This window comes from Thermobia domestica, chromosome 16, assembly GCF_964235325.1.
Source record: "Thermobia domestica chromosome 16, izTheDome1.hap1.1, whole genome shotgun sequence".
NCBI classification, from domain to species: Eukaryota; Metazoa; Arthropoda; class Insecta; order Zygentoma; family Lepismatidae; genus Thermobia; species Thermobia domestica.
Genome location: NC_137469.1, coordinates 136,071,499 through 136,080,481, shown reverse-complemented (window position 1 = coordinate 136,080,481; position 8,983 = coordinate 136,071,499).

The following is an 8,983-nucleotide window of genomic DNA, read 5'->3' as shown; positions in this document are numbered from 1 at the left end:
AAAGTTAACTTGCGGGAACAGGGTTTGAACCCGAGACCCCAAGCACCAGAGGTGAACGCTCTATCACTGAGCCACCGCGGCCCAAGGGGGATCTAATGATTTAGAGATGAATAGTCCAGGATGAATCAAGAAAGGAAATGCGTAAACACAATAGAAGCAATCACTTCAAATGGAACACTATCTATGACTATGACACTATAAACCACAGGCTGCTATGAATAAAAAGAGCACTGCACTATTGTTCACTTTGATCCCATTATAAGTCGTAGTTCTTCACTAGGTTGTATTGTAGCAGATGATAAAGAACGAGGCGGTTTTTGTTAACTATTAAGAAAGACACTTGAGGATAATTAAGGAACTTGAAGATAATAGTAAAAATAAAAACATCCGGGACATGTATAAGGAAATCAACGAATTTAAGAAAGGCTATCAACCTCGTGCTTATATATTAAAGAAATCTGACGGTACAGTTCTCACTGACACGGATAGCATCTTAAATAGATGGAAAGATTTCTTTGACGATTTGCTTAACACGCAACCGAAAACTAGTGTGCGTGGAGAAAAGGAGATACACACCGCAGAACCGTATATTCCAGAACCCAACCGAATAGAAGTAGAAACTGCTATAAAGAAATTAAAGAAATACAAATCTCCGGGTGTAGATGAAATTCCGGCTGAGTTAATTTTAGCTGGAGGCGAAAAATTGTGGAACAAGATACACAAACTCATTCTCCTTATCTGGAACAAGGAAGAATTGCCACAAGAGTGAAAAGAATCAATCATTGTCCCAATTCACAAGAAAGGCGACAAAACTGACTAATAATTATCGAGGCATCTCTCTTCTGTCAACATCCTATAAAATTCTTTCAAACATTCTATTAGCAAGACTGACCCCATACGCAGATGAAATTATTTGGGATTATCAATGCGGATTTAGACGGAATCGATCAACTATCGACCAAATATTTACCATTCGACAAATACTCGAAAAAAAGCGGGAATACAATACCCCGGTACATCAACTATTTATTGATTTTAGAAAGGCGTACGACTCGGTTAGGAGAGAAACAATACAACGTCCTTACAGAACTTGGAATACCGAGAAAGCTAATTAGATTAATTAAGATATGTTTAAGTGAATCCCAAAGTAAAGTCCGGGTAGGAAAAATTTTGTCCACGAGCTTTCACGTCGAAAATGGCCTGAAACAAGGAGATGCGTTGTCGCCATTATTATTTAACTTCGTTCTGGAATACGCTATAAGGAAAATCAAAGATAGCAACCAGGGCCTAGAATTGAACGGTATTCACCAGGTTATGGCATATGCTGATGACGTAAATTTAATAGGTGATGATCGGAGAACAATAGAAAGAAATGCAGAGATCTTATTAAACGCTTGCAGGGACATGGGTTTAAAAGTAAATGCAGAGAAAACTAAATACATGGAAGTGCGTCGGGACCGGAATACAGCAAACTATGGATGCGTTAAAATATTAAATAATTCTTTTGATAAAGTGGATACTTTCAAATACCTAGGATCAATATTAACAGAGGAAAATCATATTCACGGAGAAATTAAATGTCGACTAAAAGCAGGGAATTCGTGTTACTATTCGGTTCAAAATCTCTTGTCGTCGCGAATTCTGTCGAGAAATTTGAAGCTTAAAATATAAAAACGGTAATCATGCCTGTTGTTGTGTATGGCTGCGAAACATGGTCACTTACTCTGAGGGAAGAACATAGACTGAAAGTATTTGAGAACAAGATCCTGAGACGAATATTCGGACCCAACAGGAACGGGAATGGCGGAAACTTCATAACGAGGAACTACATAATTTATATGGTTTATCCAACATTGTTAGGGTCGTGAAGTCTAGGAGGCTTAGGTGGGCGGGTCATGTACCTAGAATGGAAGAAAGTAGAAACGCTTTCAAAGTCTTGAGTAGAAGACCAATAGGAAAACGACCATTAGGAAGACCTAGGCGCAGATGGGAGGACAATATTAAGATGAATCTCGCAGAGATTGGAATACAAAGTAGAAACTGGATGCAGTTAGCTAAGGATAGAAGTCAGTGGAGAGCTTTTGTGAACGCGGCATTGAACCTCCGGGTTCCATAGGCCATAGAGTTAGTTAGTTTAGTAAGAAAGACACTGTGACAAGACATAGAAATAAACAGAATGACTTACTGTGTTATCGGACGGTAGCCAGGCGTGAGAAAGCATTGAAAATTCAGGTGGTCAATAAGACCTTCATTTCCTCCACAATAACACAAACGTGAGATGCGCTGCTGCTGTTTATATTGCTAGATGGGAGTCTTATGAAGACGAAGGCGAGAATATAAATAGTGATGTTTCCTTGACCAATTAAGAGGGGCCTCCCATTTTCTCGAGGTATAGTCAGTGTTCGAACTCGAAGAAAAAAAGAGGCAGTATGTTTTATTACGATTTTGACTCAACATACCGACTATTTACATATTGTTTTGATCACTGAAAAAACAGAGACGGTATGTCCTCATTACTGAAAAACCAGAGGCGGTATGGCATACCACCGCAAACCGTCTCACTTCGACTACTGTATATATCCATAGATACTCCAACTGTGGTTTACCTACAGAGCAGAACTGGGAATAGTGATGTTAAGTGCACTGGGATGACCATTGAGGTTCGGGAGGCGAGTAGCAGTCCTGTCATTGGCGATGAGGTGATTTGTAGTGTCCATTGCAACGAGAAGGTTCCGGGCAGCTACTTTTGTGTAACGATTACCCCATTGTACACTTCTACAGTTCGGATCCCCCCAATCACACAGGGACCTTGGATTGTAGCAGATGATTGTGAACACCAGATGAATGTGAACAGAAACCATCGAAATTGTAACATTTCTTAGAAAAAAATTGCCGGAACTCTTCCGCTAAACATTGTCCCGCATTTATTTTATCCGTAGTAAAACGGTTAGCCCCTATAATGATTTTACAGTAGTAAACCTACACTTGTAAACGTAAAATATAGGTGTATTACTTTCTATTTGATTTCATTGCTTGCAGAAATTTGTTCTTTATAATTATGTCTTCTCATGCAAAGTATTAAATTTTACTTCTGAATCTTCTAAAATGTGGTGCGCCAAAAGTACACCAGCACCATTCTGATTTTTATGCTTTTTTTTAGAGGTATCCAATTTAACAATATAGCGCCTGGAATTAATATTAGTAAGATGTGCAGTGTAGTTAGCATAGGAATTCATCATTCTTGTACTTTTATGAAATAGAACTATGTCATAATATTGAAAAACGACATTCAGTCAGACAGGAAATCCTCACGTGTATGGCACTAAACGGTAGGATTTCCTACGAGATATGCCATAACATTGTTCCGAAGATAAATCCTAAGATATTTCCTAGGATTTATCTCGTAGTGTGCAGCGCGCCTTAGTTATAATACTGGTTTTCTGTATAATATTATACGAAATTTGGTATAATATAAGCAGATTTAAGCACTGTATTTAGCCCGATTTTTACAAATAAAAAGCATAATTCCTTGAAAAGCTTCTTTTTTGAAGTTTGGAAAATGAAATCTTTGAGTTTTACGTCCCACGGTTATGCCGGTTAGGCTAAAGGGGACGGTGATGATGAGTGATGAATGAAATGGTGGAATGAAGAAAGTGGGAGGAAACGGGAGAACCCCGAGAAAACCCACGCATACGGTGTTCGTTTACCACAAAGTTCACTTGGCGGGGGCTGGGATCGAACCCGGGACCCCAAGCACCAGAGGTGAACGCTCTACCACTGATTTTTGAAATTTGATTCAACACGTTAACTCAAATTGAACAAATATACTCTGAAAGCTTCTTAAAAGCAGCGTGGGCAAATTTCGCCCCCCCCCCTGGTCATTCACGTAGCAGATACGAGCACGGACTTTCTAGGGTTAATATTTATGTTCTAATGTACTAAAAAAAAATACGTACATGCATGAATGCTCTTTGTCAATACAATGCAAGAAAAAGTATTTTTTGTAGAGAAGATTCGAACAGATCCCAAAATAAAGTGGCACACACAGCTCCATGAGGCTATTCACCACGCCAAAAACTTATGATTGACTTTCTTCTGTTTGTTTGTGCTACTGTCAAGTTCATGAAGTAGGGGAGAGGGGGGTAGATTTGAACATCTGTTTTCGAATATTCGTTTTTGCTTCCAAACGCCCAGTAAATTTCTTTATAGAACTGTAGCAAAAGCTAAATATAATATACATTATATTTGCCATAAAATAGAGTACTTTGTTTGATCTTGTCATTCTGTGCAAGGGCGCAGGGGGTGTCGTTCAAATTTACCCCCTTGGGGGGTAGTAGATTGAAACAAGCATGGGGTAGATTTGAAGATACGTGAGGCAGTTTTGAACAAACCATTATTTTACTACAATAATCGTTATTTTCAGGATGAATTCGTTTACGAACTATAATGCTAATGTAACAAAGCATCATTAACAGTTTAAGGCACAAGAATTAACCAATCGCGTATGGCAAGGAAATAATAATAATAGTAATAATTGCTGAAACATATATGCAGGCCCGTATTTGTATATTGTGCGCCTTTGTTCTCTAAATAATTTGCCTACCCTTCGGAAACACATCTGAATTGAGTTGAATTCATAGTTTTTGGGGTCACTGAGATGAATAGTGACAGTTATAATCCAATTCAACTTCAAGGTTATACTCAACTCCCAAGTGAGGCGGGCGAGAGTTTAAAAGTAATCGAAAACGACAGACAAGAATTAGAAAGTCCACACACAATATCAGCAGTTGGCAGGGCCGCAACTAGGGGCGGCAGAGGGGGCACGTGCCCCGGGCGCGTGGTTGGAGGGGGCGCCAGAAAGAAGATAGTATATCAATTGTTTTAAAAATCGCACCCTTTCCCTTGAGGAACTTATTTTAGAGGTTAAAAGAAATCAAAAGTTTACTTGGCCTTTTCCATGGGACCTCTTTTAGAGAGAGAGAAAGAGTCTCATCTAAATAGGTGTAATGTCATACATTAAAAACCTAATATTGCATGCATTTGTTCCCTTGGGCGACCACAGAGAATCCTCCCCCCTTTCCTTTTCCTACCACAAGGAGCTGTTTGTCTGTATAATTCCATTGAGTTGAGTTGATTTTGAGTTTAACGTTCCTTTTAGCAGCAAGGCTATATGAGACGTGGACCTACTGATTAACGTGGAATCCGAACCACATGAGCTCCCGCCAGGAATCGAACCCGGGTCTCCCACGCCAAAGGCGCATACGCTAACCGCTTAGCCACGAAGAAGCTCTATAATTCCATTGACAACAGCTCTGAAGTTTAAAACGCTGTTATCAATAGGGGCGGGGGCGAAAAGTTACCGTTTTTTGTTGCTTGCTGGTGGTTGAAGAGTTTAGCTCAGACGCGCCCCCTGTAATGTTACGCAATTGCTGTAATGTTTTTAAACTAGAGGGCAGTTTTGTGGCGGAAAAGATAAGTTACACGCCTCGGTGTATTTAATTGTTGTACGCCTACCAAGGGATTTTGCGAATGAAGGCTGTATGAAGTTTTATCTATTAGTTTTGCTTGAGAGCTTTTCGAGGCATTTTGAATTGTTATCTATCAGTCCAACTTAGGCTTTATTGTTAATTTCAATCATTGTTTTACATTAATCGTGTATAATGTATAATATTTACTATACATTAAATAATCTAAATATCTTGATCTATTTATTAATATTTTATGAAGCAATTTCTTTCATATTTAATGAACTTTCTAGTTATGCACTGTAAAGAGATATGCTTTGCTCGAATCAGTTTTTTCTATCACTTGTGTGCACCTTAGAGGTGCATATATACAGAAAGTATACAGAAAGGTGCACAAAAAGTACAGAAAGTGCTCAAGTTCGAGAGGTACACATAACAATATAGTGTGGAGTTCTTGTGTGCTTCATGGTTGATGGAAAGTTTTCTTCTTTTCTTTTCTTCTTTTCTCCACATCAAAGGATTGCACCGAAAAATTTACAGAAATAAAAATAAGCTTGTCATTGTCGCATTGTTATGTTCTCAATGATTTTGCATTGTAAATATATATATATTTTTTTAAATATTAATATAGTATACTAGCAGCGTTCACCCCGCTTCGCTGCGGTCACCCCGGAACGCAATAAACTTTGTTACTTAGATAATTTTTACTTTTTCGCTTTCAAGTGATATGATAAAAACCATAGAAGATTGCAGTAAATCTTAACATTATATCGCCTGTCATTTATGTTAACCCGCCCCGCTTCGCTGCGGTCATCCCGGAAGTTTTCGCTTTCAAGTGATATGATAAAAACCATAGTAGATTGCAGTAAATGTTAACATTATATCGCCTGTCATTTATGTTAACCCGCCGAGTGACACGGTCATGCGGGTTGCATATAAATACGTTTATTTTTACCTATGATGAACTAACAAAGGATTTGTACGTTATGGACACTTGAATGGTCAATTATCTCAAGACACTGGTAATTAAAAATTAAAGTGATATGATAAAAACCATCTAGGGTCCAAATCCTAATAACCCCCCAAAAATAAAAGAAATTGGTTCAGCCGTATTAGCGTGATGAGGGAACAAAGGATTTGTGCGTTCTCTTTTATATATATAGATGTTAAACTTGCAGTTAAATAGAATTTCCAAGAATTATACTATATATTTTAAATTATGCTTTATTTTCTAAAATTATGCTTTATTATTCTTTAAAATTAGTTTCTTCTGGACCCTTAGACAACCACACCCATGTTCAAGGTACCAACCATATGTCTAAATTGCTATTATGCTTTTTATGCTTTTGGGTTGCTCTATTTATAATATACCGGATATTTTCAAGTTTATTTTGTATTGATTTTATATTTTTAAATGAAAGCTTATGTACAAAATTATTTTTGGGTTTATTAGAACTAAATGTTATTTCAATTATAATTTTATGATGTACTAGATATGTTCTAGTTTATTTTGTATTAGTTTCTTATTTTAATTTGAAAGCGTATGTTCATAATTATTCTTCGGGTTATTAAAACTAAATGTGTTATTTCAATTAATAACTGTATAATGTGGCAGATATTTTCCAGTTCCTTTTGTTTTGATTTCTTCATACAACATTAAAACAAAATGTATGTACAAAATTAGTCTTAAAACTTGTGAGCCCATAACGAATGTAATATATTTTTGTGGTTAAAGTAAGTCTGATTAAAGTACTTAAAAATCGATATAACTGGTTTCATTAAGAATGTTATTTACAGTTGCAATCCATAAGTAAGTGATACTTTTCGACTAAACCTGGGGGGGGGGGAATTGTGTATTTGCCCCGGGTGACAGAAACCCTAGTTGCGGGCCTGGCAGTTGGCACTGAACATTTGTCTTCATTGTCTGAGAACACAAACATGTTGCTGGTACTTATAACTTTCAGAAAAGTATAGGTAGAACAATGTTCAAATGTGCCCCCTAATTTTTGTTCAAAGCTGCCCCAACCGGCATGATCAAGCAGAATTTGATAATACCCAGATAGTACAAACTATTGTGAAATACAAAGGGCAACATTGGATAAGTAAATTAATGTACTTGCTTTTGCAATGAATGGCAGATAATATCAAAACACAGGCTTCTGTCAAAAATCTTACAAAACTTCACAAAAATTCCAACTTTTCACCCCACAAATGTAACAAAGTACTGCTGTTCATCAACAGTTACATTAAAATTGCAGATAACAGTTGACCTTCATGCAACGCAGTTTTGCCAAACTAAAAATTTTGAAACCACCAGATATGCTATTATTTCTAGCCTGTTATCTTAAATGTTCAAAGTACCCCCTGTTCAAATGTTCTCCCCTCCCCTCTAAAGCCTTGGATCTGGTATTATCCAGTATGCCAGTTTTTACTTTTTTTTTTTTTTTTTTTTTTTTACAAATTTTATGATTGTTTTCTACATGTCAGTTCTATATTTACTTGGCAACAATAACCAGATTATATACTTGTATTAATGAATATGCATGTTGCTCCACAACAAAATGAAGGAAAAATAAAGTCTGCTTCCCTTCTAAGCAGACCTAATAGTGTGGTCTGTTAAGGATAGGATCGTGACAGGATGGACTGGAGTATGAAACTTGGCAGATTGAAAGTACTTCTGTATTTGATTCGTTTTAGGGTCGGGTGCCAAAATATTCTGGCCGCATTTTGAAATATGCCGCCATATTGGATTTTTGGAATGTTCTCTTAAAAGATAATTATCTCGGTAACCAATGATCCCATTTTGATGATTCTTTTTGAATTATAAGTTAAGCCCAAATGTAATCGATTATAACATTAATGAAGACAAGGGAATATTATAAAAACGAGAAAATTAGAAATATTTAAGATTTTATGACACATATTTACATATAAATGAGTTTTCCTCCAAAATGATCCATTTTATGAAAATGTGTACGCTATAAGTTTGAAAGGACATAGAAAGAACTTTAATTTGATAATACGTTAAAATGCGATGAGAAATAGCCGAAATATATCTTGAAAACAAACCCAATCCAAATAGAAAGATTGCGTAAGTGGTCAACTTAGCGAAAGTAGCGATGTCTAGCAAAAAAAAATTTATCATTAAATTATCTAGTCATTATTCTTGTCATGATTAGATAGTGAAACTATGTTTAAGCATTACTGAGCAGTGTTGTGGGAGTTTCCATTGCAGCAGTTCTATGTAAACACGAACAACTAGGGTTTTTTTCATAATATTAGTTATTATAATCAGAGGAAAAAGTGAGAGGGAACACGGGAAGACGCCGTCCGCCCAATTTGAGGAAATATGTGTGGCGTCCCCGACAAATTAAACTGGATAAAGATAGGCACGGGGGATGGTGTGACGTCATGCGTCCCCCTACCTTTTCAGATTCATTTTACCCCTGATTATAATGTAATTGTGAACACATTAAAAGTACATTGTGCCTTTTAATATGATAAATATCCTTCCTGGT